The sequence below is a fragment of the Coregonus lavaretus genome (assembly GCF_964263955.1).
Source record: "Coregonus lavaretus genome assembly, chromosome: 21".
Taxonomy (NCBI): Eukaryota; Metazoa; Chordata; class Actinopteri; order Salmoniformes; family Salmonidae; genus Coregonus; species Coregonus lavaretus.
This window is the reverse complement of record NC_140008.1, coordinates 27,683,023-27,695,190: the sequence shown is the minus strand read 5'-3', so window position 1 is coordinate 27,695,190 and position 12,168 is coordinate 27,683,023. Positions and strand designations below refer to the sequence as shown.

The following is a 12,168-nucleotide window of genomic DNA, read 5'->3' as shown; positions in this document are numbered from 1 at the left end:
AAAACATCACAGTACAGTTGAAATATATATATGGCAAATAGAAATCCAATATGGATGGTGTTAAGAGATAGATGGGTGGTGTTGAATGAAGTTGAAGGATGGGACTAATAACAACTAACAACAACTAATAACAACAAGATAACTAATGTAAAGCATACTGTGTCCATAATAAGTATATAGGTTATAGGTTGAGAGCTTTTGTGAAAGAGCAGAGTTAGAAAGATATGGCATATAGAAGCAAACTAGATGGACATCATGAAAATGATCGGAGAGGTTGAGGGTAGAGGAAGTTCAGGAGTAAAAACAAACAAAATAGAATTATTGTAAAATTGTCTGTGTCCATAAAATGTATATAGTATGTATAAGCTGGAAGTAGAGGCTTAAGCATTGTTGTTCACTAGTTTACTCCAATTAGGGAAAGGGTGGTGGGGTTGGAAAGTAATAAAGGAAATATATTTTTAAAAAGGATATGTATATGTATGTATATGTATTTATATGTATGTATGTGTATATGTATGTATACATATATGTATGTATGTATATACACTGCTAAAAAAAATAAAGGGAACACTTAAACAACACAATGTAACTCCAAGTCAATCACACTTCTGTGAAATCAAACTGTCCACTTAGGAAGCAACATTGATTGACAATACATTTCACATGCTGTTGTGCAAATGGAATAGACAACAGGTGGAAATTATAGGCAATTAGCAAGACACCCCCAATAAAGAAGTGGTTCTGCAGGTGGTGACCACAGACCACTTCTCAGTTCCTATGCTTCCTGGCTGATGTTTTGGTCACTTTTGAATGCTGGCGGTGCTTTCACTCTAGTGGTAGCATGAGACGGAGTCTACAACCCACACAAGTGGCTCAGGTAGTGCAGCTCATCCAGGATGGCACATCAATGCGAGCTGTGGCAAGAAGGTTTGCTGTGTCTGTCAGCGTAGTGTCCAGAGCATGGAGGCGCTACCAGGAGACAGGCCAGTACATCAGGAGACGTGGAGGAGGCCGTAGGAGGGCAACAACCCAGCAGCAGGACCGCTACCTCCGCCTTTGTGCAAGGAGGAGCAGGAGGAGCATTGCCAGAGCCCTGCAAAATGACCTCCAGCAGGCCACAAATGTGCATGTGTCTGCTCAAACGGTCAGAAACAGACTCCATGAGGGTGGTATGAGGGCCCGACGTCCACAGGTGGGGGTTTGGCATTTGCCAGAGAACACCAAGATTGGCAAATTCGCCACTGGCGCCCTGTGCTCTTCACAGATGAAAGCAGGTTCACACTGAGCACGTGACAGAGTCTGGAGACGCCGTGGAGAACGTTCTGCTGCCTGCAACATCCTCCAGCATGACCGGTTTGGCGGTGGGTCAGTCATGGTGTGGGGTGGCATTTCTTTGGGGGACCGCACAGCCCTCCATGTGCTCGCCAGAGGTAGCCTGACTGCCATTAGGTACCGAGATGAGATCCTCAGACCCCTTGTGAGACCATATGCTGGTGCGGTTGGCCCTGGGTTCCTCCTAATCCAAGACAATGCTAGACCTCATGTGGCTGGAGTGTGTCAGCAGTTCCTGCAAGAGGAAGGCATTGATGCTATGGACTGGCCCGCCCGTTCCCCAGACCTGAATCCAATTGAGCACATCTGGGACATCATGTCTCGCTCCATCCACCAACGCCACGTTGCACCACAGACTGTCCAGGAGTTGGCGGATGCTTTAGTCCAGGTCTGGGAGGAGATCCCTCAGGAGACCATCCGCCACCTCATCAGGAGCATGCCCAGGCATTGTAGGGAGGTCATACAGGCACATGGAGGCCACACACACTACTGAGCCTCCTTTTGACTTGTTTTAAGGACATTACATCAAAGTTGGATCAGCCTGTAGTGTGGTTTTCCACTTTAATTTTGAGGGTGACTCCAAATCCAGACCTCCATGGGTTGATAAATTTGATTTCCATTGATAACTTTTGTGTGATTTTGTTGTCAGCACATTCAACTATGTAAAGAAAAAAGTATTTAATAAGATTATTTCATTCATTCAGATCTAGGATGTGTTATTTTAGTGTTTCCTTTATTTTTTTGAGCAGTGTATATATATAGCCTATTTTATTGCCTTACCTCCATAACTTGCTAAACTTGCACACACTGTATATTATATGTATTTCTGTTGTATTTTTGACTTTGTTTTGTTTTACCCCATATGTAACTCTGTGTTGTTGTTTTTATCGCACTGCTTTGCTTTATCTTGGCCAGGTCGCAGTTGTAAATGAGAACTTGTTCTCAACTGGTTTACCTGGTTAAATAAAGGTGAAAAAAATATATATATATATATATATATATATATATATATATATATATATATATATATATATATATATACAGTGAGGGAAAAAAGATCAGTCTATAATTTTAATGGTAGGTTTATTTGAACAGTTAGAGACAGAATAACAACAACAAAATCCAGAAAAACGCATGTCGAAAATGTTATAAATTGATTTGCATTTTAATGAGGGAAATAAGTATTTGACCCCCTCTCAATCAGAAAGATTTCTGGCTCCCAGGTGTCTTTTATACAGGTAACGAGCTGAGATTAGGAGCACACTCTTAAAGGGAGTGCTCCTAATCTCAGCTTGTTACCTGTATAAAAGACACCTGTCCACAGAAGCAATCAATCAATCAGATTCCAAACTCTCCACCATGGCCAAGACAAAGAGCTCTCCAAGGACGTCAGGGACAAGATTGTAGACCTACACAAGGCTGGAATGGGCTACAAGACCATCGCCAAGCAGCTTGGTGAGAAGGTGACAACAGCTGGTGCGATTATTTGCAAATGGAAGAAACACAAAAGAACTGTCAATCTCCCTTGGCCTGGGGCTTCATGCAAGATCTCACCTCGTGGAGTTACAATGATAATGAGAACGGTGAGGAATCATCCCAGAACTACACGGGAGGATCTTGTCAATGATCTCAAGGCAGCTGGGACCATAGTCACCAAGAAAACAATTGGTAACACACTACGCCGTGAAGGACTGAAATCCTGCAGCGCCCGCTGTGCAAGAAAGCACATATACAGGCCCATCTGAAGTTTGCCAATGAACATTTGAATGATTCAGAGGAGAACTGGGTGAAAGTGTTGTGGTCAGATGAGACCAAAATCGAGCTCTTTGGCATCAACTCAACTCGCTGTGTTTGGAGGAGGATCAATGCTGCCTATGACCCCAAGAACACCATCCCCACCGTCAAACATGGAGGTGGAAACATTATGCTTTAGGGGTGTTTTTCTGCTAAGGGGACAGGACAACTTCACTGCAGCAAAGGGACTATGGACGGGGCCATGTACCGTCAAATCTTGGGTGAGAACCTCCTTCCCTCAGCCAGGGCATTGAAAATGGGTCGTGGATGGGTATTCCACCATGACAATGACCCAAAACACACGGCCAAGGCAACAAAGGAGTGGCTCAAGAAGAAGCACATTAAGGTCCTGGAGTGGCCTAGCCAGTCTCCAGACCTTAATCCCATAGAAAATCTGAGGAGGGAGCTGAAGGTTCGAGTTTAAATTAAAATTGGTCATTTAGCAGACGCTCTTATCCAGAGCGACTTACAGGAGCAATTAGGGTTAAGTGCCTTGCTCAAGGGCACATCGACAGATTTTTCACCTAGTCGGCTCTGGGATTAGAACCAGCGACCTTTCGGTTACTGGTACAACGCTCTTAACCACTAAGCTACCTGCCGCCCCCAGTTGCCAAACGTCAGCCTCGAAACCTTAATGACTTGGAGAAGATCTGCAAAGAGGCGTGGGACAAAATCCCTCCTGAGATGTGTGCAAACCTGGTGGCCAACTACAAGAAACGTCTGACCTCTGTGATTGCCAACAAGGGTTTTGCCACCAAGTACTAAGTCATGTTTTGCAGAGGGGTCAAATACTTATTTCCCTCATTAAAATGCAAATCAATTTATAACATTTTATACATGCGTTTTTCTGGATTTTTTTGTTGTTATTCTGTCTCTCACTGTTCAAATAAACCTACCATTAAAATTATAGACTGATCATGTCTTTGTCAGTGGGCAAACATACAAAATCAGCAGGGGATCAAATACTTGTTCTCCCCACTGTATATATATTTGCGAGAGAAAAAAAACATATGGGGGATTGGAAGTGATGCAGACAATTACATTGATGAAATGTACAATCTATCTGCAATATTGAAGCTGATCTACACCCTAAAAAAATACAAAATAAAATAGTAATTCATCCAAGGAATCAGCTTTCCATCATGTGATTAGGTAAAATACTAGAAAAATTATCAACATCCATAGTTTGAATAATAAAAAGAAATCTGGAATCGAATCAGTCGGACATGTCATATTTTCTGTGTAAGGGAAAATAGTCAATCATCATTCTAACAACAAGCAAATAAATGTAAACATCCTGTGTAGCCTATCAATGAACAGCCAGCCAGCCAGCCACTGGCTAGCAGAGGGGTGGGAAAAACACATAACTCACACACACATCTTCACATATCAGATGGACTTGGCTATATGCACAATACACATAGGAATAGAAATCGCACTCAGAAGTCTAACACAACTGATTACCACACATGATTATAAGGGTTAAATGTTACAAACATATGTTTGAGACTACATTGTTGCAGCCTACCGGGCTATGTTACATTTACAGTTAGTCTGAGCTCCACGCAACTACATTTGGGGTTTAAAACATTGGGGTAGAGTTTGTACCGTTTCCCAAACAAGTCAGGATATTTATCAAAGAGTTGCTCTATTATTATCCGTCTCACACCACACTAAAGTTGAAACCTGTCCTATGAGCAACCAAGACAACCACAGCCTAATAAACTTGCATGTTTCCCAAAAACACTGCGGTTTGTCCAATGATCACGTTGTTGGTTAAAACTTGCTATTCATGTAAAAAAAAAAAAAATACTAATTAGAGTTGAAATGAATAGGAAAAATGGCTGAGCTCTGTAGCTTGGCCTGTCTGGTTGTCCATCAGGTAGGCTACAGACGAGTCCTATTCAAGTCTGAAACATTTGCTTTGTGTCTAGTTTAAGAAGCATAAAGAAAGGTGTATTCCGGAATCCAAGGTTCCAACACTTCGATGCTAGATGACCCGTCCTAGGAGTGTAAGAGTCTACACCCTTGCTGAAATGCCTGGGAGCACTACCCCTCCCCAGATCCCAACAAGTTTTCACTACATGTCCCGTTCCTTTGTGAGTGCACTGTTTATTGTGCTGTTTAGGGATAACATAATTAGATGCATGCCTGGTTAGGATATCCTGTCCTAGATTCAATGTTAGTGGCCCATGTAACAATTCCTTGGAATGTGTTATCCCCCCCCAATCAAATGCTTTACTCAGGTGAGAGCCTGAGTTTCGTGTTATCATTGTCCGTAGCATGTCATTGTCACATGATGGGGTTTTATGGCGAGAATATTCATAGAAACGTTTCCACAGTCACTCTGCATACTGTTCGAAAGGTTCTCTTGTGCTCTGCTTACAGGCCATGACCTTAGTCCATGAGACGGACCCTGAAGAGCGAACAAGTTTACTTTGAGCCACTCTGCATTGGTTTCATTGTGGCGCAGCGCTCTAAGTGGCGCAGCGGTCTAAGTCACTGCATCTCAGTGTTTGAGGCGTCACTACAGACCCCCTGGTTCGATTCCAGGCTGTATCACAACCGGCCGTGATTGGGAGTCCCATAGGGTGGCGCACAATTGGCCCAGCGTCGTCCGGGTTTGGCCGGTGTAGGCCGTCATTGTAAATAAGAATTTGTTCTTATCTGACTCGCCTAGTTAAATAAAGGTAAAATAAAAATTGTGCCACCAATAAAATCATCAGTGGCTCTGTGGGCAATTTCACTTGGAATTGAGAGCAAAATACTTGCCATGTATCTCACATTTCAAGACTATACACATTTACTGGGTCTTTACCCGTTCCCACCATGGTGTGAATGGAGTTTTCATTGGGAATGTTCCAATATCATTTAAGTGAGAGGTGGTCTCGCTGCATGTTAACCTGCGCGAAATGACAATGCGCCTGCATTGTTTGTCAATGTCCTAATGACTGAAACATGAGCTGCTATTGCCCTAAATGGACTCGCAAGTCTATGAGGAGTGCGACAACAGCTGGGAGTTCAAATATGCGGGCGGCAGAATGTGAGTTTTGGAGTGTGGCTGCGCTCTCGCCTGTAAAGCCAACACCACTATCAGTGTCTGAAACATCATCAGTGCCTGAATGGTCTGCCTCAAAGCAGAGCTGTGGGCCCGGTGTGCAGTGTCTTGACACTCTTTTTCTAGCACTTTACAATGCTGCTTCAAAAGTGTCACCTCTGGCTTTAAGGAGGCAACATTTTCAACATTTTGCTCATGTTTCTTTTCCCACTTTCTTTTTTTTAACGCATCTCGTCAGAGAAGAGTTCCAAAATGCATATATTTCTCTTCAATTCCCTGTTTTGGTGTTTGCACAGCAAATGCACACTAACCTCTAGAATTCTTTTTTTCTCTGCCTCCTTTTTTTACATGCCAATTGTGTGCAAGTAATCAATTATTTCATCCCTAGTCTAATCAAATGAGGCAATGTTTACCAAATCATTAATGTGAGATGATTGCCGTAATTCAAAAATATCTGTTGCTTGCATATTCACCATCACGTAAGCTACGTATTCGTTATATATCGGGGAATCTAATGGAATAAACTCAAATTTTATCCAAAGTCTCTGTAAGATATATCACGTCGGAAGTCGCCACTTACTGTACCTCCAAAGTTATCAATGCACAAGTTCTTAATGATATATCATGTCGGGGTCACCATTTACTGTAGTGGGGTAATATTTGATATACAGCGGCTTGCGAAAGTATTCACCCCCCTTGGCATTTTCCCTATTTTGTTGCCTTACAACCTGGAATTAAAATTGATTTTTTGGGGGTTGTATAATTTGATTTACACAACATGTCTACCACTTTGAAGATGCAAAATATTTTTTATTGTGAAACAAACAAGAAATAAGACCAAAAAACAGAAAACTTGAGCGTGTATAACTATTATAATAATAATATAATATGCCATTTAGCAGACACTTTTATCCAAAGCAACTTACAGTCATGTGTGCATACATTTTTGTGTATGGGTGGTATTCACCCCCCCAAAGTCAATACTTTGTAGAGCCACCTTTTGCAGCAATTACAGCTGCAAGTCTCTTGGGGTATGTCTCTAGCTTGGCACATCTAGCCACTGGGATTTTTGCCCATTCTTCAAGGCAGAACTGCTCCAGCTCCTTCAAGTTGGATGGGTTCCGCTGGTGTACAGCAATCTTTAAGTCATACCACAGATTCTCAATTGGATTGAGGTCTGGGCTTTGACTAGGCCATTCCAAGACATTTAAATGTTTCCCCTTAAACCACTCGAGTGTTGCTTTAGCAGTATGCTTAGGGTCATTGTCCTGCTGGAAGGTGAACCTACGTCCCAGTCTCAAATCTCTTGAAGACTGAAATAGGTTTCCCTCAAGAATTTCCCTGTATTTAGCACCATCCATCATTCCTTCAATTCTGACCAGTATCTCAGTCCCTGCCGATGATGGTGTTCTTGGGGTGATGAGAGGTGTTGGGTTTGCGCCAGACATAGCGTTTTCCTTGATGGCCAAAAAGCTCAATTTTAGTCTCATCTGACCAGAGTACCTTCTTCCATATGTTTGGGGAGTCTCCCACATGCCTTTTGGTGAACACCAAACGTGTTTGCTTATTTTTTTCTTTAAACAATGGCTTTTTTTCTGGCCACTCTTCCTTAAAACCAAGCTCTTTGGAGTGTACGGCTTAATGTGGTCCTATGGACAGATACTCCAATCTCCGCTGTGGAGCTTTGCAGCTCCTTCAGGGTTATCTTTGGTCTCTTTGTTGCCTCTCTGATTAATGCCCTTCTTGCCTGGTCCGTGAGTTTTGGTGGGCGGCCCTCTCTTGGCAGGTTTGTTGTGGTGCCATATTCTTTCCATTTTTTTTATAATGGATTTAATGGTGCTCCGTGGGATGTTCAAAGTTTCTGATATTTTTTTATAACCCAACCCTGATCTGTACTTCTCCACAACTTTGTCCCTGACCTGTTTGGAGAGCTCCTTGGTCTTCATGGTGCCGCTTGCTTGGTGGTGCCTCTTGTTTAGTGGTGTTGCAGACTCTGGGGCCTTTCAGAACAAGTGTATATATACTGAGATCATGTGAAAGATCATGTGACACTTAGATTGCACACAGGTGGACTTTATTTAACTAATTATGTGACTTTTGAAGGTAATTGGTTGCACCAGATCTTATTTAGGGGCTTCATAGCAAAGGGGGATGAATACATATGCACGCACACTTTTCCGTTATTTATTTTTTTGAATTGTTTGAAACAAGTTATTTTTTTCATTTCACTTCACCAATTTGGACTATTTTGTGTATGTCCAATACATGAAATCCAAATAAAAATACATTTAAATTACAGGTTGTAATGCAACAAAATAGGAAAAACGCCAAGGGGGATGAATACTTTTGCAAGGCACTGTATATGATATTATAAATACCTCACATGCGACTCATAATAAGACTAAGCAATTAGCCTATTCAAATTTTTATCTGACTCCATAAAGATAATTAAAATATTCAAACAAGCATTAGGCAATGAGTTGACATTGACGAGGAGGTTGGTGGCACCTTAATTGGGGAGGACGGGCTCGTGTTAATGGCTGGAGTGGAATCAAATACGTCAAACACATGGTTTCCAGATGTTTGATGCCATTCCATTTGCTCCGTTTCAACCATTATTATGAGCCGTCATCCCCTCAACAGCCTCCTGTAGTCTGATCATTTTACAAACAGAAATGCTCAAGAATAAGTTACTTAAAGTATAACTTCGTTAACTGAGGTTTCTCTTAAACTGAATGTCTTTTAGCCCCCAACTTGTCTGCTATTGACTCCAGTCCTTTCTCCCTGAATGTGAGCAGCAGCAGCTTACTAAACTGTTGAAAGGGCATGGTAAGAGGGTTTGCCTTTTACAGCACCACACTTCTTTCCTCAATGGAGGCAATCGGCTGACTGAAGATTGGCAATTCTACGGCCACCTATCCCCCTGGGTCAAAGGTGTGGTTGGCCAATAAGGGCAAGCCACCTAGCAGGAGGCCAGGTAGGGATGGTAGTGAGAGAGGCTGTGGCTGTGGCTTCAGCACTGGAGGCGTTGCTGGAGCTGCAGTTTGGGCGGTACCGTTGGTGGCACTGCGAGGGACTGCAGTTTGGGTGGTACCCCTGGTGGCACTGCGAGGGACTGCAGTATGGGCACTGCCCGTTGTGACAAAGCGAGGGATTGTAGTTTTGATGGCACCTCTGGTTTCACAGGAAGTATTGGCCAGACTCAGTCTGGCTTTCATGCCTGACATGAGGACACCTTGGGCCAAGGAGGCAGTGGCATCTCCTTGGAATCCCCTTCAGCTTGACAGGGCAGCAGGTTGACTGCTTCAATGGGGAGGCCGGCTTTGGCTCGGCCTCCACTGGGCTGAAGGAGGCTGAGATTTAGAGGACAGCAGGGTGGCTGCCTCAGGGCTGGAGGGTGGCGATGGCTCGGCCTCCACAGGGCTGGAGAAGGGCCCAGAGTTTGAGACATGCAGGTTGACCTCCTCAGGGCTGGAGGGCGGAGTCAGTTTAATTAGGATTAATGAGGATGTTACCATGATTATGGATAATCCTGAATGAATCGTGATTAATGATGAGTGAGAAAGTTACAGAGGCATAAATATCATACCCCCCCAAAAATGCTAACCACTGATAGATTAGCATCTATCAATCTACAGTGCATTCGGAAAGTATTCAGACACATTCCCTTTTTCCACATTTTGTTATGTTACAGCCTTATTCTAAAATATATATTTTTTAACAATCCTCATCAATCTATACACAATAACCCATAATGACAAATAAAAAACAGGTTTTTAGAAATTTTGCAAATGTATTAAAGTATTCACAAGGTTCACCTTCCAACAGAACAACAACCCTAAGCACACAGCCAAGACAATGCAGGAGTGGTTTCGGGACAAGTGTCTGAATGTCCTTGAGTGGCCCAGCCAGAGCCCGGACTTGAACCCGATCGAATCTCTGGCGAGACTTAAAAAAAGCTGTGCAGCGACGCTCCCCATTCAACCTGACGGAGCTTTAGAGGATCTGTAGAGAAGAATGGGAGAAACTCCCCAAATACAGGTGTGCCAAGCTTGTAGCGTCATACCCAAGGAGACTCGAGGCTGTAATCACTGCCAAAGGTGCTTCGTCAAAGTACTGAGTAAAGGACCTGAATACTTATGTAAATGTAATATTTCAGTTTTTTGTTTTTAATATATTTGCAACAATTTTAAAAACTTGTTTTTGCTTTGTCATTATGGGGTATTGTGTGTAGATTGATGAGAGAAAATAAAAACGATTTAATCCATTTTAGAATAAGGCTGTAACGTAACAAAATGTGGAAAAAGTCAAGGGGTCTGAATACTTTCCGAATGCACTCTATCTATCTATCAATAAATGTTTCATAATCATAACAAACATGGCACTTAAGTTTTGTTTGAGTTTGCCCTTAATGATGTGTGTGTTGTTTATGTCAGTAGAGGCGGCTGGGCCCGGGGTCATATGATGCAGCAGGCCCTGGGGACTTCAGTGAACGGTCGGTGGCATAGCGGGCCAAAGGGCAGGGGTGGCACAGGGCCCAGTAGACCACCAGGCTGGCAGCCATACCCCACCTCCTCTACAGGGAGGCCTGGGAGAACAAACACTTCCTGGTGGGTCACAATCACACACACATGCACACACACACACACTTGACCCATAACCTCTGTCTATATGTCTGTCTGTCCCGTAGAAAACAAAAGTGGGTCCAGGAACCTACAGAACAGCAGACTTTATAGAGCAGAAGAAACCAGGCAGCGTGAGAGGAGTGTGTGACAGCAGGGAAGAGAGGTTCAGAAACGCACAGGTACCACAACACACAACTCAAACACACAGAGGTACCACAGTACACCACTAGAGGGCAAAATAACACTATGTTATACTCAGCACACTGGAGGATAGGCCACATGTTAATACCATGTTAATAGCAGGTATCAACTACCTACAATCAAGGGTAGATTAGATTTAAATCAATATTTCTCTGTGATGCTCAAAGTGCCTTACACCACAACTCCGCCTCAAAATCTGTGTGTACAGAGCTGGATGCCAGGTACTGCTATGGTAAAGGGAGTGTTCTATGGGCAGCGCTGGAGAAGAGGGCGGGGTCAAATGGAGCTCCCATCATGAACCTCAGCTCCTCACAGGCAACGTTTCCCAGAAGGCAACACTACGGTATGACACATGACACACACACAACACTACAACTATTCTAATTGAGGACAACAAGGTATAGGTGACACCTACACTATACTACATCTAACTGTGTGTGTGTCTAGGACTGTGGGCTGAGTCCCTGTACCTATACTCTGAAGATCAGTACAGAGGCATTGTTGGCCAGCGGCAGCAGCAGGAGAGGTACATATGACCTCTTCACTGGACAAACCCATCACTGCTGGATACGCGCTGCCCTGGTAACACACACGGACACTCAAATCATACCCTTACATCCTGGCTCACACACACAATTTCCCATCACACACACCTCAGAACATATAAAACTGCGAGTGACCACCACCAACCGTTTTCTCTCTCGCGTGCAGTGTGTAGAAGCGTGTGAACCTGACTCCAGGGGAGTACCCTGGTATGTATGTGGGGTTTGGAAAGAAGCTGTGTCGTCATGGGAAGCAGAACCACGGTGTGTTTGGAATGTTGGATCAGTCCCCAGCCATGCCAACAGAGAGAATCTACCACAGTACTCTGTCCCAATGCCCTTGACCTGCCGCAAGTACCCTAACCTCTGACCCCTAACCCTGCCCCAATGCACTCCAACCATTCTATGTAACCTGTAACATCCAACCCGACCCAAATGGAGGAAGAAAAAATATAATACCCTTCTCTTCTCCTCTCCCCTCAGACATTCCTAGTCCTGTGAACTTCTCTGACAGAGACAAACACACACAGTAAGACACACACACACGCAAACACACAGTAATACCTGACCTGAAATGACAGACTCTCTGACAGAGCGTGTGTGTTTCAAGGAGAGG

The 12,168-nt window shown here is 43.6% G+C and overlaps 1 pseudogene across 1 annotated transcript; it reads left to right on the top strand.

The window, feature by feature from the left end:
• Positions 1-4,966: 4,966 nt before the first annotated feature.
• LOC311149126 (ciliary microtubule-associated protein 2-like) lies at positions 4,967-11,896 on the top strand (annotated as a pseudogene). Its single transcript has 6 exons — positions 4,967-5,008; positions 10,624-10,794; positions 10,875-10,988; positions 11,219-11,353; positions 11,458-11,592; positions 11,729-11,896. The product of its transcript is annotated as a ciliary microtubule-associated protein 2-like (transcript).
• The last annotated feature ends 272 nt before the right edge of the window (positions 11,897-12,168 follow it).